Source organism: Rattus norvegicus, chromosome 7, assembly GCF_021556685.1.
Source record: "Rattus norvegicus strain SHRSP/BbbUtx chromosome 7, alternate assembly SHRSP_T2T, whole genome shotgun sequence".
NCBI lineage: Eukaryota > Metazoa > Chordata > Mammalia > Rodentia > Muridae > Rattus > Rattus norvegicus.
In genome coordinates, this window is record NC_141540.1 from 67733186 (window position 1) to 67758999 (window position 25814).

General features: G+C 41.3%; 1 long non-coding RNA gene across 1 annotated transcript; it reads left to right on the forward strand.

Annotated features, from left to right (window-relative positions):
• The first annotated feature begins 1524 nt into the window (after positions 1-1524).
• LOC148004719 (uncharacterized) lies at positions 1525-24711 on the forward strand. Its single transcript, XR_015624724.1, has 6 exons — positions 1525-1583; positions 3985-4073; positions 7650-7801; positions 10303-10432; positions 23349-23476; positions 23929-24711. It is a non-coding gene; the product is annotated as an uncharacterized LOC148004719 (long non-coding RNA).
• Positions 24712-25814: the final 1103 nt, after the last annotated feature.

A 25814-nucleotide genomic window follows, 5' to 3' on the forward strand; every position in this document is an offset into this window, starting at 1 on the left:
AGGGTTATGCCCTGCTGGTCACTGTGGTATACACTCGCACATGCACACACACACACACACACACACACACACACACATACACACACACACACACATACACATATACCCATGCACGTGCACACATGCACATTTATAATTAATATATGGGGGTACAGTGGAGGGTTTGGGGGAAGAAATGGAAAATGATGTAATTATATTTATCTCAGAAAATAGAACTGAAGAAATCTTCCAGTAGATAGACATGGCCCCCAGTTGAGGGATGGGGCCACCCGTGCATCTCACATTTTTTAACCCAGAATTGCTCCTGTCTAAATTAAATACAGGGACAAAAAAAAATGGAGCAGAGACTGAAGGAAAGGCCATCCAGAGACTGCCCCACCCAGGAATCCATCCCAGGCACAGTCACCAAACCCCAACAGTATTGTTGATGCCAAGATGTGCTTGCAGACAGGATTCTAGCATGGCTGTCCTCTGAGAGGCTCTGCCAGAACGTCACTGAGCAGTTGCAGATACTTAAAGCCAACCATCGGACCGAGCCCGGGGACCCCAATGAAAGAGTTAGGGGAAGGACTGAAGGAGCTGATAGGGATTGCAACCCCATAGGAAGAGCAACAGTACCAACTGATCTGACTCCTCAGAGTTCCCAGGGACCAAGTCATCAACCAAAGAGTATACATGGGCTGGCCCATGGCCCCTGCTACATATGTAGCAGAGACTGCCTTGTCTGGCCTCAGTGGGAGGGGAGGGGCTTGTCCTGTGGAAACTTGATGCCCCAGAGAAGAGGGATGCTAGAGGGGTGAGGTAGGAGTGGGTGGGTGGGGGAACACCCTCATAGAGGCAAAGGGGAGGGCTGGGAGTTGGGAGCTCAAGGAGGGGGGGCAACATTGAAATGTAAGTAAATAAAATAACCAATAAAAATAATATAACTAAATTATTGGAAGAAAACATTAAAATATGAAATTAAACAAAAGAAAGCATTTGACTTGCAAGGCCACTCGGTAACTGATAATTATGCAACCCCAGAAGCAGCATCACCAGCCTCAGTGATGCCGAGGATCTGAGGGATTCAGATGCGCTATCAGCCTTTACCTCAGCTGGATCAGAAAGGTCTCAGCCACACTACCTCAGTTGTGTGAAACGCATCCACTCTGGAACCTCCCAGGTAAATAACCCTGCCTCATGCTGTCTGACGCTTGGTAACTTTCTGGAGCCATTAGGATAATAAAAGGATGAACACAGAAATAATTAAGCTTGGATGCACTCATCAGCTATTGCCTAAACCACAGATAATTTGTTGATAAAAGAGTAAATAACTTGGGGAGATAACTAATGCTTAATTACTGCAGTTGCAGGCTATGTTGACCAGTTTTATATCAATTTGTCACAGGCTAGAGTCATTTGAGTAGAAGAAAACCCACTTAAGAAAATGCCCCCACCAGACTGGCTGCTGGCAAGCCTGTGGTTACCTTTTTGGATTAATGATTTATGTGTGTGGGCCCAGTCCAGAGTGGTGGTGACACCCTTAGGCAAACAGCCCGCATGGTATAAGAAAGCAGGCTGAGCAAGCAGTGGGCACCAAACCAGTAAGTATGTCTCCGTGGTTTCTGCCCCGTTCCCGTCTTCAGGCTCCTGCCTTGATTACCCTCAGGAATGGACTGAAAAGCTGTAGAAAATAAACCCATTCCTCCCCAAGTTGCTTTTGATCATGGTGCTTCAGGGACAGAGACCATCTAAGACAGAAATTGCTACTCAAAAATGGATGGACTATTTCTGCAGCATTGAGCTTGCATAATAGGACTGTGGAGACAGTGCGAGTGAGGGGGCCTTGAATTGTGAAGTTTTAGAAGGAAACAATATGAAAAATTCCAACTTTTTAAAAGGTCAGTCTCCTTAAAATATCTGAAGTCTCAAATATCAAGGTCCCTTTGAATCTCCAAAGTGTCTCAACTGTGGTCTCTTGGGGAAAAAAAAAGTTAAATATGTCTTTATTCCAAGAGGAAAGAGTCAGGACATGGTCACAGCCAGATCAAAGCAGCATCAAAGTTCAACAGTGTAACATTCAAATGCTAGATTTCTGGGACTCACAACTTCTAGACTCCAACAGAAGCCCGAACTATGACATAGGCAAAAGTGACTGTGTTGTTAAATGTGACTAAGGATGAAGAAAATGATTTAAAATATGCAATTGTTATCTAGAGAACTTAGAAAAGTAAGTTACAAGTGGAAGGGATACGCAGATGTTTGCAGGAGGGAAATGAGGGTTAAATATGATCAGATTACGTTGTATACATGTGTAAAATTCTCAAACAATAGAAAATGTAAAAAAAAAAAAAGGAAAGCGGATAAAAGAAGATTTAAGAAATCCAAATTCCCCTATCAAAATGATTTTAATTGAAAGGATTCTGGGAATTAGTGTGAATTCCTTCCAAGGGCTGAGGCAGGAAAGAAGGGTGTAGCTCGGCTTGGCAGAAGATCCTGTTCTCTTCTGGGAGAACAATTAGAGCATCAATCAGCACAATTGGTAGGCAATGCTGAAGGCTCAGAAACACATGACTGTGGAAGCCATGCTAATGAGCAAACATGGCAATGAGGACCTCGTCAAAGAGATGAGACAGACTCTAGTGACAATCTGCACATCAACATGAACGATAGAATTCTGCTGCTCTTCACTTCAGTGTCTCGGGGAGTCTCATTCCTAGTTAATGATGCCATTGCTATTAAATACAAGAATCTAAGAGAAACTTTGGAAAGAACCTCAGGGACTGTGTGATGGAATTAAAATGCACAGTAAATCTTTGCGTTTGAGACCAGAGCTCTTGGTATTTATCTAACCTCTCTTTTAAAAATTAGGTTTAAAGTTGAATTTATTTTGATCATGTTTTATTTTTCCACATAGAACAGGTTTAATTTGAGAGAGAGAGAGAGAGAGAGAGAGAGAGAGAGAGAGAGAGAGAGAGAGAGAAGGCAAGTCAAAGGTGATCTCTAGTTTAAACAGAGAGATCCCTTTAAGCATGGCTTATAGGCTAGAGTTAGCACACAACCAGGCTTTAGTGGCAGTCAACCATGTGGCACAAATTAGATTAGATAATCATTTATTTTCTTTTGGTGAGAAATAGCAATTTTAGCTACTGGTTGAATCCACAGAACTAGATCCAAATAAATAATAATTCTTCCTCCTCCTCCTCTTCTTCCTTCTTCTTCTTCTTCTTCTTTCTCTTCTTCTCCTCCTCCTCCTCCTCCTCCTCCCCCTCCTCCTCCTCCTTCTCCTCTTCCTCTTCCTCCTCCTTCCCCTTCCCCTTTCTTCCTCTCCCTTCTTCTCCTCCTCTTCCTCCCTCCTTCATCCTCCCTCCCTTGTAACAAGTAAATTTCCACCTCTTCAGAGGTAGTTAGGTAGTGATGTGTTGGGCTCTTTTTTCTTTTCTGCTTTTTCTTTACCATGCCATCTGCTGTGTTCTATATGATATCCTCATTAACATGCATTTTAGAAACTATATCAGGCCAGAAGAGATGGCTCAGAGGGGGTTCCCAGTTCAATTCCCAGCACTCATATGGCAGCTGACAACCACCTGGACCTCCAGTTCCAGGGATCTGATGTCTCTCTGCCTTCCATGTGCACATATACTTGGACACATAAAATAACGTACTACCAATCATTGTTTGGAATAATCTTTATATAGTCAGGACTTATCTCCTTTTCTTCTCTCTCAACAACCTCATTGTTCACTTGAAAATTTGACTTACAAAATATACTGTGGTAGTTTAAAAGGAATTGCCCCTCAAATTTAATTATGGTTTAATAATGAATGTTTGGTCATTAAATTTGAAGGAAATGTATCACTGGGGGTGGGTTTTGAGGTTTTCAAAAGCCCATGCCAGTCTCCCTCTCCCCTTTCCCCCTCCCTCCCTCCCTCCCTCTCCCTCTCTCCCTCCCTCCCTCCCTCCCTCTCTCTCCCTCCCTCCCTCCCTCTCCCTCATTGTTGTTAGGATGCAGCTCTCAGCTACCACTCTAGCATCAAGCATAAGCACACCGCCATGCTCCTGCCAGGATAATAAAGGACTGAACCCCTGAAACTGTAAGTCATTAAATGTTGTCCTTTATCAGAGTTGCCTTGGTCATAGAGTCTCTTCACAGAATTAGAACATTGCTTAAAACATATATAATTTTCAATGAAATAAGATAGTTTTTCCCAAACATTCAGGTCTTCTCCTGGCCTAAAATCCATCAATCTAATAAAAATCCACGGTGTACTATATCCAGACAACACCTACTGAGATGCAATGCTTCTTAGTCGTACTAAATGTACCCCATTATCAGGTCCAAGTTTATTCTTAATTCAGTTCTATCTCAGGCACATAATTTTTAATTAAACTGTATCTCTAATGATGAGTTGTTTCTAACAAATTTATATATATTTATGATTCTATAATAATTATGATGTTCAAAAATATACATAGTATATTCATTACATGCATAATATAAAGATTCTTTTGTTTTGTTTCTTGTCAGTGCAGATTTAAGAGGGGCCCAAGTCTAATTGAAGGAATGCATTGTAGTAATAAATCCACTGATTAAGACATGAAATGGATTTCAGATTGTATTTTTTAAAGAACAACTGAGATGAGGTTCTTTTCTTCTAAAAAAATGATGTTACCATCTATAAAGTTTTATTAATCAGTGGACACTGTTCCATATATTAGTGTGTGCTCATATGCTGTTTGTCACTTTTGCCTTGGTAGTAGGATTGGAGGTCAAATCATTGAGATTCTTCTAGAAACATTCTTTCTGCCTTGGATTACTTGAATAATCATAGTCTTTCATGATCCCATATAAGTTTTAGTTTTACTTTTTCTGTGAAAAAAAAAATCAACGGAATTTTAGTGGGATTGTATTGAATCTGTAGATTACTTTGATAGTAAATCCATGGAAGTTTTTTCTAGTGTCATCTTCAATTTCCCTTTTAAGTGTCTTAAGGAATTCATTGTCAAGATATTTAAACCTCTCAGGTTAGATTTATTCCTAGTTTAAGCTAGTGTAAGTGAGGTATTTTTCTTAATTTCTTTCTCAGAAAGTTCACTACTGTCACAGAGAAAAGCTATTAAAATGTTGGGTGTTAACTTATCTATCCCGTAGCTACAGTGTAAGCATTTCTCTTATATAAAGTTTCCCTGGTAGAGTTCATAGGGCTTTATGTGTGGAGAGGCATGCCATCTGCAAATATGGATGTTTGACATATTTCTTTGCCACTCATATTTTTTTGTTTTCTTTATCTTGTCTTATTACTCTAGCTATGACTTCAAGCACTATAGTAAATAAAAGCAGAAAGAGTGATCACCCTTGTTTCATTTATAAACTTAGAAAAGGGACTGGGAAGATGGTTTAGTGGGAAAGGGCACTGTGCTGTGAAAGCGAGAGGACCTGAGTTCAAATCCCCAGCCTCCACACAAAAGTTATACATAATCAAATAATTCTTGAAATGCAGCATAATTATACAAGTATTGTGGATTCTTCCTTTGAAGTAATTTTTAAAAACTTAAAATCATTTGGAGAAAAATGAGTGTCTCACCTTAGTGGCCTTGAACTTCTGGCATTTAGTATTCTGCACTATTTTAATTAATTCAATATATATAGTTAAAACATATAATCATAAGCAGTGGATTCTTTAGAAACTTGGAGTGGGAGTACATGGTAATAGTAGACTTCAAGAATACAGTATGCATGTATGTTGGAAACTGGTAATAAAGGCATAAAACTTTTATTCTAGACTAACACAGAAGAATATAAGGATATTATTTCCAAAACCAAACAAGCAAGAAAGGATTGATTTTAACTTGTTGCTCTTGAGAAAGACAGCATTGTTTTCCCTTCCTGTCCACACGGGATTGGCTCAGCAACTCTCTCTTCTAAATCCAAAATCTGCGAATCTTCAAGTCTTTTGTATAAAAGGGCCCAGTATTCACATAAAATGTGGACATTTTGAAGTATCAAGACATCTATGTCTAGATTACCTATAGTAACCAACACAATGAAAATAACTCTCCTGCTCTTTTATTTTTAAGAAGTAATGACAAGAGGGATTGTCAGTGGGATTGGATACAAGTCCAGTTGTGTTGACACCAGCAAGAGGTGGCCAGCATGTTATCAAGCAGTGTCAGAGGACCCAGGACACTTACATTCATACACCATCCCTCCACATTTCCACAGAACTGAACTGAACGGGCGACTGAGCCTCAGTGACACTGGTGACCAAGTAACTATGTTGAAGCAAATGGAGCAGAAGTACCAGTGTCTTCTCTCGTAAACATTCACTCTATGTTTTCTTTCTCCTCTAGCACACAAATGGCATGGTACTGGCATCAGTGGGTCACAAGAATAGAGCTTTCATGAGGGTTTAAGAGAAGAGGACATTGTCTAAAATCTTGAGCGTGGACAATAAATAATTTAAAAATCCTGTTGGATGTTTCTAATACACTGCTAAAATTATCTTAGAAACTGGCCCAAATGATGAAGGGATTTCTGAGCTGTGAAATTTCCTATGTTTGTTGAACATTTCCATAAATTGCAATATAAATAATGACTGTTGATATCATTGCTTCTGATAAGACTTCTTCCAATCTCCGGGCTGTTTTTAATAATCCCATAGTCATTTTGAAGATTTGTTCTCCTGCTCCATTATGAAGGCTGTTCTGTGCTTCATAAAATCAGTTCATATAAAACCACAGAGTTAATTTTCACTTTGCCTTTTCTGGATACCCAGGGATACAACTGCTGCTTGTCATTTACTCTGTATGCATTTTGAAAGACGACATTTCGGTATTCTTGGGCTGCTGTAAATAAAAGGCTGTAATCACATAGCTCATAAACAACAGACGATTGTCACCTCCCCATCTAGAGGCTGAGAAGTTCAAGCTCAGAGCCAGCAGAGGTGAATTCACATACTTCTGCCTCACAGAGAGGAGTCTCACTAGGCCTTCTCCCGCCAGAAGGGCGAGGGATGTTCTTGGAGGCCTTTTATGAGCACAGTAATTCAAACTGAGACTCAGAGCCCTCAGTGCGAGCGCTTCGCACAGGCTCCGCCTCCACACACGAGAGCGCTACGCACAGGCTCCGCCTCCACACACCTCTGTCTTTTGATTAGATATCAACATAATGGATTGAGAGAGAGGATGGCACAAGGGTTATGACGGCCACGCATGGGTGCATGCCATTCAATAATAGCAATGATGACTTGTTCCTCCCTGACAGAGTTCTGAATAGAGAGGCATCTAGTTGCCATTTCTTCACCATTTCTCATCTTTCTGTGATATGCCCCTCCCCCACTCTTCTTATTATCCAGAGAACATATGTGCAGTAAAAGCTACTGGACATGGAGACACAGAAGAGGAAGTGGGAGTACTGGGATGAGTTCTGTTTTCAGTGAACTGGGTGTTGGAGATCTTGGCAGAGTTCTGCTCTATGGACTGCTGCCTCTTCTGTGAGTTCTTGATGAATGCATCTAAGTGTTTTAGATAGACTGACATATCTCAGGGACTGCTAATTCTTTGAAATTCTCTTCCCCTTGTCTTTTTATCCCTCTTTCTTTTCATTTTAATTTCCTTATTTTTTCTTGCTTTGCTTTTTGTTTTTTAAGTCATTTTTCTTTTCGAGACAGAATCTCACATCATAACTCCAAATGACCTGCTGCTCACCATGCAGCCCAACTGCCTTCAAACTCACTAGCCTCCTGCCTCGGCCTTCTAAATGCTGGTATTACTGGCATGACTAGATGTTTCAGAGAAGATGCAACTGATGTGCCTCACAAAGGTAAATGTCTCACTACCCATTCTATGTTGAACAAAACTATTCTATGATTCAATCTGTGTAAGCTTCAAAGATAAATTAACTAGCAGCACATTTTTATAATTTTTCATATTATTATTTTTCATACAGTATGTTTGATCAAATTGCTTCCCCTTCCCAAACACCTTCCAGATCCTTCCCACCTCCCTTATACACCCAACTTCATGTTCTTCCTCTTTCCCAAAATAAAGAACAAAACAAGAAAAAAAAATGAAAACCAGGACAAACAAAAAAAAATTAAACATAATTTTCACTAAAAGTGAAAGTGTGTATGTGTAATGTGTGTGCACATGCAAGCACAAACATTCACACAGAAGCACAGAGTTCGTGCTCACATGTGCACATGTGCACATGTGCCCCCACACACACATATACACCCAGACGGTGAAGTGCATTTTGTGTTGGTCAACCATTTCTATGCATGAGGCCTGCTTCATGAAGCCACTGAAATGCTATAGATATTCTCTCTCCCTGCACTGCTCTTGAATGGCTTCCCTTTCCTGTGCTATTCTCATGAGAATTGGGCACCTCTTGTCTTTTACTCATTCTGTCAAATCTTTCTCTGATTCATCACTTTGTCTACTCCTCAGTTAGATGCCACTTTCAAACATAGCTGCTTCCTTCTATGAATTAATTTTACCTTAAAGATGTATACTAAGAGCATGTGTGTATTCCAGCCAGAGGGATTAAAAATATGTGGCATGTCTACATTCCAGCTGGATCACAAAGACCTAGGTCTTTGGATATGATCCCTTGCCAGAGCAGCCATGTTGTTGAGTTAAACATTTCTCTAGGGGTTTTGAGTGGACATAAACCTATGTGAGGCAGAGAAGAGTGTTGTGTGGATATGTGTAGTGAGTACATTTAGTACAATAGATGCCAGATAATACAATGGTAAGAAATGAAATCAGAAAGGCAATCTTCAAGGTGACCTCACTAATACCTCTGACAATTACATGCTGTGCAGTGACCTGTGTGCCCAATAGAGTATTGTAGAAATGAAGGAGAAAGGCTTTCCATGGGAGACATCGAGGAGGCTTTTGTTTTGTTCACTGTTGAATCACCATCTCTGGGGAAAGTCAACTGTCAGGTGGGTATGAATGAGCAGCCAAAAGAGAGGTACAGTTGATGAAAACTGAGGTCTCTTACCAGGAGCCAGAGTCCTGCAATGTCTGGCAACCTCATATGATCGAGCACTTCAGATTGCTTCCTCATTGCACCTCATTGCAATTCAGCACATGGTCTGAGTAACACCCAACCAGTGAAGGCTCTCCAAATATTTGACTCACACAAGCAGTGGGAAGTAAAACTGTTATTGTTGTTGGATGGAAGTAAGTTTTTAGGGTAACTTGCTATGTGGTAATTGGTAATAACTACCATAAGTTTTTACAGTCAGTGGAAAGGCTTGAAGTTTCTTCTGAGAAGACAATGAAAGAACTTGGTATGACAGATTAATAAAGACAGCATTTTATCTATTATATGAACGGTAGACTTTAAGGAGACAGAGAGGGTGGAGAGGGACCAAGTAAAACATTTCTACAATGGCCCAAGTCAAAGTTGATTATGACATAGACAAAGACAAGAAATAAATAGAAGTTATCAAAGAAGCTTGGTATGGAAGATCTCTTGGCTATAGGAATGAAAAGGGTGTAGGGGGAGGTAGAACCACAGAAATGTTCCAGATTCACTACTCTCTCTCTCTCTCTCTCTCTCTCTCTCTCTCTCTCTCTCTCTCTCTCTCCATATATATATATATATATATATATATATATATATATTTAAAAATTCTCCAAATCTCAGAATAGTTTGCTGAAAAGCACATCACTCATGGTTCATTCATCATAAACCTCTACTTATTACCATGAAATTATTCAGTTATAGTTGCTGCCTTACTGAAGTATATGGTTGACACAGTGACAAGTCTCTGCTTTCACAGAACTTTATACTTCTAAAAAATAACTTTGTCTATGCCATGGGATTGAAGTCCTACTCAACTTGTGTCAATAAACCACAATTTAAAAATGTAACATTAATGAAAATAATATGAATTGTCTGTATTAGTTTATGTGGTACAAATATACTTAATGACAATAAATTTGATGTATGTGAACATTAAATTATTGTAAATTATTTTAAAACAATAAGAACTAGCCTAGAAGCAACTTACATTTCGCCTTCCTGGACACTACTTTTTAAAGGGTTTTTATGTAAATTTGCCTGTGCATGCATGCAATACCCACAGAGATCAGGCAAGTGTATCAGATCCCTTGGAACTGGAGTTACAAACAATTTTGAGCTAACGGGACACTACTTTCAAGAGAAAAGGAAGGAAACAATCAAGAAAAATAAGATATAACTGCATAAATAAACAGAAAGTATATAAATCTCTTTTCTTTTTTTTTTAACTTGGCAATAAAACTGTTGATATTACCTTAATAACTGGCTCTCCCTTTTTCCTTTATTAGTAAACCACCCACATTTCAACTGGGCTCGTTCCCGTCCATCTGATGAGAAGCTATCATACCGTCCTTTAGATGGTAGTCTATCGAGGGAATGAGTTGAACATGTCTGTGTGCAGCTTCTGTGCGTCCGACGGTGAGTGAGCTGTCTGCCTCTTTATGTTCTCCACAAAATGGAACCTAAGTGTAGACACAAGCCAAGGTCAGTCACAGGGGCAAGAACACTATCTTTAAGCATGCCGAGGCAGCGAGATAGGAGAAATGTGGATACTGAGACATAGAAAAGGCCCAGTTAGCAGAGTTTTCACCTTGGAACACCCATTCCTTCTTTGACCTATTAGGAAGAGGGAAACAATCTTCTATGATATTGGAACCACGGTGACTAGCAGTATTTGTTACAACTTCCTTTATAATCTAATTCTCAGAGCAGAGAATTAATTTTTTTTCTGACAGGGTGTTTTAAGGGTAGCTAACAAAGATTTTAATTTTTACAGTTATAGAGGCTGGGGAAGTCCTAGAACCACTTTTTTGGCAAGAACCTTCCTCTGTTGTTGTAAAGTGAAGGGCATCACATGACAAGGCATAGTACTCAAGTCCCTTTTCTTCATAAAATGATTAATGTCATTAAAGAGGCCCTACCCCCATGACATTCACTTGCTCCTAATCAAAGACTCCCACCTCCAAATACGTTTTTTCAACATGACACTTTATTGATTATCTGGGAATTTTCCATCATGTATCCCGATCATAGTCATTTCCCAGTCCTTCAATGTCTGCCCCACCCCCAAAGAGGAAACTTAAAAACAAGAATTAAAAAATTAAAACACACAGGTCCAATTTATGCTACCTATATACACTGAAGCATGGTCAAGTTCTCAGTGGCTGGACCCTTAAATAAAACTGAATCTTTCCCCTCCCTCATCCCTGCCAGAAGACATTAATTGTGTAGAACTCTTCAGCATCTGCACCACACTTCCTAAGAGTTCCCTTCAGTGGATTCCTGGTCTAGACCATCACTTGGGAGACAGGGCTAGGAATTGTCACAAAAGCCTTCCATGTCCTTCCTCTCAATTGTACCTCTACAGTCATAACTAGCCCCCTTGCTCTTCACAGTTAGCGGGAACATGGATCACAGGCCTCCTCAAGGTTCCTGGTAACAGCACAGACCACAAACATGGCCCTCAGATAAAGGAGGACCACAGACCCAGACGAAGACCAAATCACAGTCATCAACATGGCCTCAGGTGGCAGCATAGGCCATTCATATGAGTATAGCTGCTGATGGCAGCACTGTCCATAGACATCAACATGACTTCAGGCAGTAGCACAGACCATGAACATCTCATGGTCTTCAGTGGTAACATCTACACATCATGGTCTTCAGTGGTACCATCTACACAGACCCTGCCTGCCACAGGACTATATGCAGATTTCATAAGTTTCCACACATGAACCCAGGACACATTTAAATCACAGCAGTCCATATAGCCTGATCCCCTCCTAGTCTCCCTCTCCATCTCTTACATTCTTTCCCTTTTTTCTTTTCTTTCTTTTTTGTTTTTCTTTTCTTTCTTGTCATTCTTTTCTCTCCCTCCCCATTCCCTCTCTCCCTCCCCTCCCCCTTCCCCTTCTCCCTTCCCCCTCCTCCCCTCCCCCTCCCCTCCTCCCCTTCCTCCTTTTCCCCCTTTTCCCTTCCCCTTCTTCTTCTCCCCCCTCCTCTTCCTCCTCTTCCTCTTCTTCCTCCTCTTCCTCCTCCTCCTCATCTTCTTCCCCTCCCCCCTCCCCCTCTCCTCCCCTTCCCCTCTCCTTTTCCTCCCTCTCTTCCTTCCCCGCTCCTGCTTGTGGTGTTTAGACATAGGGTCTTACTCCATAGTCCAGTCTAGAATAGAAATTCCTATATAGGCTATTCTCAAACTCATGGCAATCTGCCTGTCTCTGCTTCCTGAGTGCTATAGTTACCAGTATGAGCCACCACACCTGTTGTGGTAATTCTTTCTTACATATGCTCTATTTATGTTATGTCATCATGAAAGTTAGTTCTAAGTGGTGGAGAAAGACATTGAATCAGTACTCATACCAATACATGTATAAACAACTAGCTGTGCCCTTTGGGGACATTCAGGAGAAGTCTGAAATGATGGCACTCAAAATCTCTGAGACTGAGTATCCTCACTGCTTAAGTAAAATCAGCTTTATCCAAAATTCTTCTTATGACATGACTGGAAGCTCTTTTATAATAATGAGTCAGTCTGATAGGCTTACAGGCTTGGCATGCAAATGACCCAATGGAATTTGTTCAGCAGATGTGGTCCAACTGGAATGGAGTTTCAGTCTATATTAATTTCCTATGACTATGATAACAAACAGCCACAGACTTCTTGGCTTAACAGAGCACCAGAGTATGGAAGTCCAGAGTGGTTCTGATAGGTCTGACTCCTGCAAGCTACCTGTGTGGCTTGTGAGCCTGCTATATGTCACATGGCCTTTTCCGCCCCCACTTCTGTTCTTAGGATATTTTGCCTGTCTTTTGTAGCTAAATCCTCTTAATCCTCATTATAAGAAAAATTCTCATAAAAATTACAATTAAAGCCTCCCTGGGAATAACCCAGTAGAATGTTTCTCTCTTGAGATCCTTTCTTTTCTTTCATTTTTATATTTGTATCTGGCACATATATTTGTGTGTGTGTGTGTGTGTGTGTGTGTGTGTGTGTGTCTGTGTGTGTCTGTGTGTGTCTGTGTGCATGTGCATGCATGCACATGTAAATGGGGAGGCCAGAGGTTAGTGTAGCCGGATTGATGTTGCTCCATATTATTTTATGAGACTGGGCTCTTTCTTTGAACTTGAAGCTCATTAATTCTGTTACTTTGGCTGCTAATGAACTCCAGGGTTCTAGGGTTATAGACTTGCACAATCTTGGATTTTTATAAGATAGATAGGGATCTAAACTCAAGCCATCATGCTTGTGTGGCGAATGCATCACTCAATGAATCATCTTTCCAGCCTAAGGTCCTTGCTCTAACATCTACAAAGTGTCTATCACTACATGAAATAGAGGTCAGGGTTATCTGGGTGGTCCTGGATATTTGGGTGTAGGGGAGTTATTCAGTGCACTTGAGTAGTCAGATATTCATTCTAGTTCAGACTAAAATTAAATGCATCGTCATATAAAAGTTCAACTTTTTCATGCATGTTAATATCTCCTTTACTCTGAACTTGGATATTTGGTATTCACATGCAAAAACTGATATTCAATACTCTTATTAACATTCTGCGTGTTAGATTTAATCCATTGAGCTGCTCATGGAGAACATTCTGATTGATTCTTCACCACATTCTGTATAATTTCTAAAGCATGGTGCCAGACGGTTTCGACTCAGTATTGTTTATCACAGCTTCAACAATTCAGTTGAGATAAAGTTTCAGTGGACAAGGAGCAGATTATCACAGTTGAATGGTGCTGGGACCAGAGCTGAAATGACTAACTAAGCTCATAGGAAAACTACCCCAGGGTGTTACTGAAGGTCCAATTTACAGTCTCCAAAAGGGAGCTGCCTCAGCTGGTAGTGGTGCATGGAACATGGCTTTTGTGTATGAACCTTGGAAATGGACACCAGCAAGTCCTGGACTTGTTGTCTGTGCAGCAGAAGCTGGTCTGGGGCTGACGTCATAGATTTCTGAGGCTCAACACATGAGTAAGAGAGTGCTAGTCTTTCCATGGAAGAGAACCAGCAAAATCTAAGTGAGAAATCACCTTAACTATAGTTAAGGCTAGAGGACCTGTTCCACTGAGATAGAATACTCATCAGAAAGTCAAGGTATGCAACCAACCAATGTGTGGCGGGTGTTTTCCATATGCTCAGCTCTGGATGTTTTATTAATGGTTATACTGTAAACTTACCAGCAACCCGTGACATGTTATATATAGACAAGTCAAAGGAGACTCAATCTGTTTCAAGGTCAAGATTTGAACATGGCACTCTGCCCTAGAAATGTGCGTGGCCCCCACAATACACTGTCTTTTTGTATTCTTGTAGTGCTGATGCCTTACATGTCATTAAAACCAAACAAACGTCTGTGTGAGTGGAGGATAAATGTGAGAAACGCCACTGGAAACACCTCCATCTGGAAGACTGCTTAGGAATCCTTACCATTGTAATCTGGCTCTAGAGAGAGAACAGCATCCTTTCCCTAATGACCACCATTCACCCATTTCCTATTAGCAAATGACACTTCCTGTGACACTTCCCCAGCTAAAACAGGATCCAAAGTGGTTAAGTACCATAAACAATTTGTGCAGCTCTGCTTTTAAAAATCACCAGAAGTGAAAGGACACATCCAAATAAATGGAACAAGAATGCTCTGACCAAACATGGAAGATTGCCTCTTCACTATCGTCCTTTTGTTTTGGTGTCAAAGCAGCTCTCTAAACACTGGTTGTTGAACATTTCTAGTAAAATGGAGAGTGGTTGTCGCATTTCAATGTGAGTGAAGCCCATGGGAGGGAAAATAAACTTTTCACCAATATCTTTCATTCAGCTATAATTTTTTTCTTCATCAGAGTATAAAATGAAGCTGAGGATTATGCAATTTTTTTCTGGCTTACAGTACTGAGTAATGAACAGTCCTGAGCTCTGTCTGGGTGTTGTTCTAGTGCTGTGCTTGCATGGCCACCGAGTGAGTGTCCGTTTGAGGTATTCTGGACAAACAAAGACCTCCCCCCTAGGCTCTTCTAGACTGGGGCACTATAAGAACACATTTCTGTCGAGAGTCACGATTCTAATCCTAACAAGTGTTATCCTACTGGGTTTCCCTGGAAATGGTCCTCCAGGTCTGAATCAAAATTCATTACCTTCTAAGATGGGAAGAAAGTGTATAGAAGAAAGAAATCCACCATTTCTTCAAATGTTTCATCCAAGTACTATTGACTTAGCCATCGAATGCTCGGCACAATATTTGAATGTACTGAAAATTTCAGCTGGGAGGGATTTCAAATAACTAAAGGCTGTAGGACGACCTTCCTAAAAATTACTTTGCAGAGTCTGTGTGGGCTGTTGAGAAATCATTTGCCTGTTTTATGACTTCTTGGCCTCCAGCCTGCTCAGCATAGGCCTTCTCTGGTCATGCAGTCCTATCTCCACAATGGTGTGATAGGATCTCGGACAGTGTTATCTGAATTCCTTGCAGCTGTCCTTGGTAGCCCTTCTGTTTGCTCAGACAGACAAGCAGATTCTTTTCTCGGTGGAATCACCAATGCTGCCTTTAACTTTTGTTTGCACACAGTCACTGTCATAAACAGGCTTCTTCTCTCAATCTCTCATCTATTAACGGGCACTAGTTCACTCACCATGTCACCGAGGACTTACCGTGTGTGTCTTGTTCTTTGCTACATAATTGAGAACTGCTTAGTATCCTTAAAGATCCAATGGTCTAGTCGAAATGAGGGATATGTCAGTCAACATTAGAGTATCCAGTATCCCATATTTCAGAAAGCAAACACTCACATAATGAGGTCTCACGGGCAAATGTGATTTGAGCAGGGGAAGTGGGACACACAATCAGAAGATGACTCTGAGGATATTAAGGACCTATTCTCATTGATTTGGAGAGGCTTTTCAGCACATTTGCTGTATTTTGTCCCTGACACATGATTTATGAGGCAACACAACTCATTAGGAGGAAAACAAACATGAAGTATCACTTGCTACTTTGTATCTTTGACAAATGACCCTACCCTGCTATGGTAGAAGACATTTGCTAGTCCAATAGTGGTCTACTTTTAACTCCCTACTCTTTTTCCAGAAATGTTCTCTCTATATATAGTCTTGGTATTAGCAATTTGTGCTGTGAAAAATTGTTTTCCCTACAGTGCTGGTCAGTCTGTCAGAATGGAGTTTAAAATGTCTAGCTGTAGCGGTGAATAGTTAAGAGGCACTGAGCTCCCAGTGGGTTGAGTATGCTCTGTGCCTGCCCAAGAACTCTGGATTCATGAATAAGAGAGAGTGGGGGAGGGGAGGGGGAGAGAGAGGGAGGGAAGGAGAGGGAGGGAGAGGGAAAAGGAGGGAGAGGGAGGGAGAGGGAGGGAGAGGGAGGGAGAGGGAGGGACGGAATCCTAAAAGTCCAGCCTCTTTCACCCTGCCCAGCCATTGGCCATTGGCTCTTTATTGTTTAATCAAGAACCAACTGGGGAAAGGGACCCTCAGCGTCTGGACATGCAGATCCCCATGTGATTTTGGGAGCAGAATTAAGACAAAGCATTAGAACAAATCCCCAACATCCAGCCTCATTTCAGAACAGGAGACCCAATTCTCTTCAAGAAGACTGGATAGTGGATGTCCAGGAAGCAACCAATGACACTGCTTCTCTCTGGTGTAGGCCTCCTAGCTTCCTGTATAAAGATCATCATTTCCATATAAAGTCAGAATGGTGAATTATGTTTATAATAACACTTCTGTGGCTCCAGATTATAAATACAATTATGCTAATTTTCTGCCACATCCTATGAGCCTTGCCTGCAGCCCACACTCAGAGAAAGTTTACATTATTTTTCTTTCAGGCAATGACTACAATATTACTCAGTTTTCTTTAAGGAAAATAAAGCCTCCAATTCTTGTAATTGATTCTTTCAGGTAGAAAATGATTCCATACTATTGTGTATTAGAAGTCTGTAATTCCCTTTTTGATTTTTGGCTTAACAGAACACCAGAGTATGTCCCTGGAAGTCCAGAGTGGTTCTGATAGGGCTGACTCCTGCAAGCTACCTATATGGCTTGTGAGCCTGCTATATATATGTCCTGTGGCCTTTCCTGCCCCTACTTCTGTCCTTAGGATATTTTGCCTGTATTTTGTAGCTAAATCCTCTTAATCCTCATTATAAGAAAAATTCTCATAAAAATTACAATTAAAGCCTCCCTGGGAATAACCCAGTAAAATGTTTCTCTCTTGAGATCCTTTCTTTTCTTTCCTTTTTATATTTGTATCTGGCATATGGATTTGTGTGCATTTGAATGCTTGGTCTCCAGTTGATGGGACTGTTTGGGAAGAATTAGGAAGTATGGCCCATTGGAGGAGGTGTGTCACTGGGTGTGGGGCTTTGTGATTTCAAAAGACCAAGTCATTCCCTGGCTCCAACGTGTAGGACAAGACATGAGTTCTCAGCTCCTGCTGCAGCTGTGTGCCTCCCAGTCTGTTGTGCCAATGGCGGTCATGGACTATAACCCTCTGGAACCAATAAACATGTTCTTTTATAGGTTGGTTTTGCCATGGTGACATCATAGCATTAGGAAAGTTAATAAGACAATATCTTTACAGAAATTGACATCTAAATTACTGTTTAACTAGATATACAATTCTAAGCCATTTTTTTCAGCACCTAGAAAATACTACTTCATTATCACCTTGCTTCCTGTTGCTCTGTTCCAAAGTTTTAGAACAATATTTTACTATTCTGTTTTCTTCAGAATTACTTTTTTTCTTTCATTCTTCAAATGTTAAGAATTTTCTCTCTTGTGTCTTGAGATTTCCTAATAATTCATCTCAGTAAAATATTTGTTTGCTGTTTGCTCTTATGATACATAGTGTTCTCCTGTGTCCCAAGGTGGTCTCAAACTTGCTAAGTAGGCAAAGATGATTTTGAACATTCAACCTGTCCCTCTGCCTCTACTTCCTGAGTTCTGGGATTCTAAGCATGTGCCCCCATCACCAGGTCATGTGACTTTGGGGATGACTCTGAACCTCTTGTACGATAGGCAAACACTATACCAACTGGGCCACATCCCTAGCCTAAAGATATTTCTCTGCTCAATCTGTCTTGAAAAGTTTGTCTCTCTTCTTTCACATCCTGTCTGTGTTGTATTATATCTAGAGTAGATGTTAACAGTTCTTTTCCTTCTGAAGCCATTTAAAATTCTCTTACTACCTTTTCCACAAATTGAAATTATGTTCTTTCTAATGTTTAGAATAACACCATTTAGGTCTTTCCATTTAGAGCAACGTTGTTGTTGTTGTTGTTGTTGTTGTTGTTGTTATGTATACTTCCGTGGTCACATGTGTGCCACAGTGAATGTGTAGAAGTCAAAGGACAACTCTGATGGATAAATTGTCTCCACTCTGTGAGTCCTAGGGATAGATCTTGTGTCCTCAGTCTTGCATAGCAGGAGGCTTTTCCTTCTTGTGACCTTTGGCTGGTCAACTCTTCTTGGCTGCATATCTGTGCTTACTGTACATCCTTTGGGGGAAAATTTCTATGCCCATTTTAAATTTCCATTTGTTCTCTTTTTACCAATCCTTCCTCACCTAGAGATGAATGTTCTTATGTGTTCTAGAAAGAGGAATGTTCTTAATACGACATGTGGCTTTGCCTGAGAACTGATGTTCTCAGGCAAAACTGAGAACTGATGATGGGGAACCTATCACTTAGTCTGGACACTGGCAGAGCACAGGCCCTGGCTTCTCCTGGGGGGAGACTTTATCTGGACAGTGACAGGGTGTTGATTTCCACATAGGCCTTTTCCATATTCTCCTCTGATGAGGTTTTGTCTTTTGCTGTTTAGTGTAATGCTAAGATGCTGGCCCCCAAGATCTGGAGTGTGCAGTAGCTTCTGGGAACCTGCCCCCAGTTAATTCCGATTGGAAAATAAGGTTGCCAGAAGCCAAAAGCTGGGAGAAGAGAGACAAGGCAGGAGCCGGGAAGTCAGAAAAAGCCACCATGGAAGAAGAACAAATAGGAGGGAGAAGGAGAGCCGTCATGTAAAAGGACCAAGAGAATGTAGCACAGAGGCTGGCCAATTGAGTCAACGCAGCCAAGATGGGATAGAGAAATTAGTAAGTAGTAACTCAGACGTATCCAGGACACTCTGTGTGTGTGTGTGTGTGTGTGTGTGTGTGCATGTGTGTGTGTGTGTGTGTGTGTGTGTGTGTGTGTGTGTGTGTGTGTGTATTTTATCTAGGAACATAGATGGTCAAAGGCAAGAAGGAACCCCACACCAGGATTTATTAAATATTTATACCAACGCTTTTCTCTACTCATTGTTGTTTCCCAAAACTTCAGTCTCCATTGCAGGTCAGGAGTAGGGGAAGGGATGAGCTGTGGGGACTCAGGCAAGCCACTTCCCTGTATTTCCCAGTTAGGTTCCTGGACCTTCCTGATATTTGTCCTGCCTCTCTTGGCAGCTGGTAATTTTCCATTATTACCTTACAGGCTTCACATTAAGATCTGCTATTGTTTTCTCCCAGCACCGTGTAATTTTTAGAAGAGAGGACCTTAATAGCCCATGATCCAGGTGTCCTCCTCTATCCCAGAATGCCTTTCCTTCTCATGACCTAGGTCTGAACTACCCTCCATCTCCCTGTTCTACCTTTGGTTTTCCACATTTCTGCATATTCATCTCACTCTGAAATTATCTCCCAGTGCTGGGTAAGAAGGCAGTAGGAAGGCCGTGCTTGTTCATTATGGCAATAATGATTCCATTCACTGCATCTTCTCCACCCATCCTTACTCTGTCCTTAAACAGAATGCATAGCCAGAGACATGCATTCATCCGAATCACTGGTGGTGAAGAGGAAGGACATAGATACCTGTGAAGGGTCTCTTTCCATCTGTGTGGATTTCCCTTTCTCTAGAACTCTGTAAGCCCTGACCTGTGGATTCCTCCTTTCATTTTGACTGTGGTTCTCAGCAGCAACTACACTCGTTACATATTATAATCACTTGCAATCTCAAAAGCTTCTTAAGCAGTTCTCATGCACACCCAAGGCTGATAATCATATATCTTATCCAACTGAATATAATCTATCTTAATAATTAATGTGCTAGGCAGAGCACAGCTCTGGATATTAGTGATTGGCTTCAAATGCTGCAGATAAAACATCACTATTAGAAAAGTCTCCGGGTTTTAGAAGAGCCAAGAGGGACTGGGTCACCCAGGGAAACAGTAAATAAACACAAACATTTTGAGGCAAAGTCATTTCTATAATCACACTGCATGCTACTAGATCCATGGTAGGGAAACCTATTAGAATGTGAAAAAAAAACTGCAGCTGCTCTGGTCCAAGAGAACATTCTTAGTATCGACTGAATGCACTCCAAACCTTCCTGTGATGTGGAACATCTCTAGGAAATCAAATTAGCAGGCAATAAATTTATTCTCTTTGTCAAATGCAAAAAATAAAACCCCACAATCATAATAGGTTTATTATTTAAAATCAGGAGCAAAGATATTTGTCTTAGTTTTCATTCTTAGGGAATGACCCATTTATTTTATAAAACATGTTTGCTCTTGTTACATTAAGAGTGTCTGACCTTTTATTTTTAATCTGCAGAGAGTTCAAATGCCATACTCTATTGAGAAGCTATTCTTGACCATAAATTACCTGGCCTTGCCTTTGAACCTGTAATGTGTGAAAACAACATTCAAGTTTCTCTAAATATTTGACTCTGTAGCTGAGAAAGAATCAGCCTGAACAAAAGTAATTAGTTTTCTCCTAGTTCCAGAAATTCACTTTGAGCTATACTATCAAAATGTCAGCAAATATTTATTCTAGTCTGCGGTCGGTGTAGGAGGCTCCACAGTAGAAGTGCATCTGGCCATTAAGTGGCTGTAAACCTTGAGTAATTCTTCCAACATGAATATATATGCTGGTGGAAGTTTAAATTTTATTGGATTAACTTAGTCTTCCAGGTAATTAGGTTAGATCAAATTCCCTATCTACGATGATTCTATCCATTCAAACGTTCTTCCTCCCTGCTAGGTTTTGGAAACCAATCTACTGTACAGAAGGGGCTTTAGAACAGGGGCTCTCATCCATCATTGTCAGTTCCCAGTGGTGACTAGATGAGGCTTCATTTATGTCTCCTGGTCTCTCCATGGCAGCTGCTATAGATCTTCTGCAGAAGCTTTGCAGCTGGTGAGGTTTATATTAGGAGAGAGGAATTCCACCCCTGACTCCTCCCTGACCCACCTTGTGTCTGTCACACCTCTCATAAGAACCCATCTACAGTCAGCCTCCACGAAGCCTCCCACGCATGTGGCTCCTGCCATGGAGGTTACCTGGCCTCACAACTACTGGAGCACACCTCTTACTGCTAGCCCCACCCACACCACTGAGAAACATTTAGAAGTCAATATGTGGGCCTGTGAGATGACTCGCTGGTTAAGAGTGTTGTGGAGTTCCTGGGTTAAGTTCTCAGCACACACTGGGCAGCTCGACCTCCTGTACCTCCAGCTCCAGAGACTTAGACACCCTACTCTGACCCCACCCCCACCCCCAACACACACACATACACACAACACACACACAACACACACACACAACACACACATACACCACACACAACACACACAGAACACACACCACACACACACACCACACACACACCATACATACACACACAACACACACACAACACACAACACACACAAACACCACACACCACACACACACAACACACACACACAACACACACATACACCACACACAACACACACACACACATACACCACACACATACACCACACACATACACACACACCACACACACACACACCACACACACACACACAGACACCACACACCACACACACACACCACACACACACCATACATACACACACAACACACACACAACACACAACACACACAAACACCACACACACACCACACACACACACCACACACACACAACACACACATACACCACACATAACACACACACACACATACACCACACACATACACACACACCACACACACAGACACCACACACACACACAGACACCACACACACACACACAGACACCACACACACACACACACACACACACACACACACACACACACACACACGCTGTCAAGTTAACTGCCACTTAGCAACTGATCATTGAACAACATTGGCTGGTTCATCATTACTCTGTTTCTCCTTCCCATGAACTATCACAGACTTTAAGCCATTTGTGATCTCTTAAGTACCTCAGTTTTTACATCACCATACCCCAAACTGTAATTTGTGTGGACAGCATTTCTGAGGCTTTTGAAGTTTATTTATAAGTGTAACATAAAAGTATATTTTACAAATATAATGGATTACAAAATTTATGCTCATACCTAAATATCCAGCTCACTACTACCCTGAGCCCTAATGCCTCGTCTTTCTGTGACCTGTCTTCCTTTTAATGGTATTTCTGCAAATGGAACAATGATACTACTTGGGCTCCTATCACACTATGAGTGACAGGGAAAAAATTCTTTTTCAAAAGATTTTAAGATACTTAAAAGAGAGAGCTGAGATGTGGCCTGGCAAAGCTAATTGGCTGAGATCACAGAGGTTGACCTGAAAGCCAGGACTGAAGCCCAGAATTCTTGGCTCCCTCAGGACCACACCCAGCTCTGGGTGCTCCCTCTGGACCACACCCAGCTCCGGGTGCTCCCTCAGGTCCACACCCAGCTCTGGGTGCTCCCTCTGGTCCACACCCAGCTCTGGGTGCTCCTATGTCATCTGGGGATTGGTGCTTTGTGTATGGTGTTTATGACTGGAGTAGAATCTTAGACAAGGAAGTGAATGGATTCTATGTTTTTAGTTTGTATTCCAGGCAAATGGCAGGATGCCTGCACCTTTAACGTTAGGAGCAATTAAGTTATGTATGCTACCACAACCACTGTATTCAACTTACTCAGAAGCTCTGAAAACCAGACGTAAGTGATGCTTGCAGAGAATGCCTAGTATGAACCTGCAGTGCTCTAATCAATGACCCATGCCCATGTAATGTCTACAATATATAAATAGCTCACTCTGCAAAATTAATTTTTCATATGATTTTTCTATTGTGCTCAAGACCTTCATATTTAGTAGAGTTTCATACTATGTAATATAATCTCTTTCAGAAAGAAATTATATCATAATTAAATCTCATTTTATACTATTCCCACAGGATTCTTTGTCTCATTAATGTTCTGTTCTGCTTGAGTCTTAGTTAGAAGGAAAGTTATTACAGTATTACTTCTGAACAAAATATATTTTTTCTCTGTGCTTCCCTTCTCTACATTTGCCTTCTGACAGCTGAAAATTTTAATATAAAGGCTCTTAGTCTGGCTTGGATAAGACATCACAAAGAGGCACCATTTGCAGTGGCTTTACATGAAAATTTTCTGACCCTGAATATGGCTTGATGGAAATCATTTGCTGAGGTAATTATCTCAAATTAACTACCAACCTGATGAATCACTTACTACTTAAAAGCTGAGAGGGGAGAGAGGGATAATTGAGGGTGGCCTTGCCAGGAGGGGACGTGGACTTTTATCTGCCTTCTGTGCAGGAATATTTAACGGTAGTTGGGTTGGAGTAAAGCAGCAGGCAGAGCAATGGATTGTACACAGGCTTTTCCATACTGTGCCCTTCATCGTTTGTGTGGACTGGAAGGGTAGACTTTCCAGCCTAGACCTGAGCTCCCTCTCTTGCAATGGCAGCGCTGGTTCCAGCAGGCCGCCGAGAGCCTGGGCTTCTCTAGATGCAGTGAGGTTATGACTTGTGTCAACAAGAGCGATCTTCACGCAGGGCAGCAGGGGTGTCAATGCTGATATTGCAATACTTCCTGATGTACTTCAACATCAAGTCTCTGCAATTCCTCTTTCCTTCATAGCCCTACCCATTCATCCTCACCCTCCAGGGGTCGCTCACCTGCAGTCTCTGCATTTTCCCATCGTCCATCACTCGCAGAAAAAGCTAATCTTTAAAGATATACAGATGACCGTGTCTCTGCCTTGCGAAGTCTTTCGGTCTGGACATGATACCTCTAATCTACCACTGAACGACACGGTTCCTGCAAACCTCTGTGGCTTTACCGAGTAACACGGAACAACGCTGACCTTTTTCCTCAAGAATCTTCCCCTCTTCCTTTGTTTATTTATCTATCTCCCTGTTTGCCTGTAGTATAAACATGTTGAACCACTGGGTCCCTGCACCCTTCACACAGCATCCTGACACCAAGAAACGGCTTAAAATTTTCTCAGATAAATTGTTAGCAGTGTTATATTGCAATTACTTGGTTTGAAACAAGTAGGAAAATCCTGCTGTGCTGTAACCTTAGGGGCCAAGAAGCTGTCTTGATGTTTCTAGCTACCACTTATATCTTGGTTTATGCGTATCAAAAAAGCTAAAGTTGATCCACTAAGAAAACACAGTATTATGTTAATATTTTTAGGTATGCCATATTTAAAGAATGTACTTAATTCATGAATGTCTTTTTCCCCTGTATTTATCATTTTTATTTCCAAAAATCTTACAAAATCATCAAACTACTAATTTTTTGCTAAACTATACAATTCTCAACTTCTGTGTACACAGAAAAGGAAAGATTTCTCTTTTACTTCAGATTGGTTGCCAATAGAACTTAGGTTGAAAATAAACAAACTAACAAAATTAATTCTAATTCTCTTTGAGATTTTTTTGCTTTGCTTTTTTAATTTTTTTATTAGATATATTTCTTTACTTACATTTCAAAGGTTATTCCCCTTCCCAGTTTCCTGTCCATAAGCCCCTATTCCCTTCCCTCCCCCTCCCCAATACGGGTATTCCCCATATTCCCCTGCACTGGGGGGGGCAACCTTGGCAAGACCAAGGGCTTTCCCTTCCATTGGTGCCCCAACAAGGCTATTCTCTGCTACATATGCAGTTGGAGCCCTGGGTCAGTCCATGTATAGTCTTTCCGTAGTGGTTTAGTCCCTGGAAGCTCTGGTTGGCTGGCATTGTTGTTTTTATGGGGTTACAAGCTCCTTCAACTCTTTCAATACTTCCTCTAATTCCCCCCAAGGGGGTCCTATTCTCAGATCGGTGATTTGGTGCTAGCATTGACCTCTGTCTTGGGTATGCTTTGGATGTGTCTCTCAGGAGAGATCTATATCCAGTCCCTTTCCGCATGCATTTTCTAGCTTCATCAATCTTATCTAGTTTTGGTGGCTGTATATATGGGCCACATGTGGGGCAGGCTCTGAATGGCCATTCCTTGAGTCACTGCTCTAAACTTTGCTTCCATATCCCCTCCATGGATATTTTCCCCCTTTTAAGAAGGAGTGGGAGCATCCACATTTTGGTCATCCTTCTTCTTGAGCTTCCTGTGGTCTGTGGATTGCATCTTGGTAATTTCAGCTTTTTGGCTAATATCCACTTATCAATGAGTGCGTACCAAGTGTTTTTCTGTGATTGAGTAACCTCACTCAGGATGATATTTTCTAATTCATTCCATTTGCCTATGAATTTCATGTAGTCATTGTTTTTGAGAGCTGAGTAATATTCCATTGTGTAGATGTACCACATTTTCTGTATCCATTCCTCTGTTGAAGGGCATCTGGGCTCTTTCCAGCTTCTGGCTATTATAAATAAGGCTGCTATGAACATAGTGGAGCATGTGTCTTTTTTATATGTTGGAGCATCTTTTGGGTATGTGCCCAAGAGAGGTATAGCTGGGTCCTCAGGCAGTTCAATGTCCAGTTTTCTAAGGAACCTCCAGACTGATTTCCAGAGTGGTTG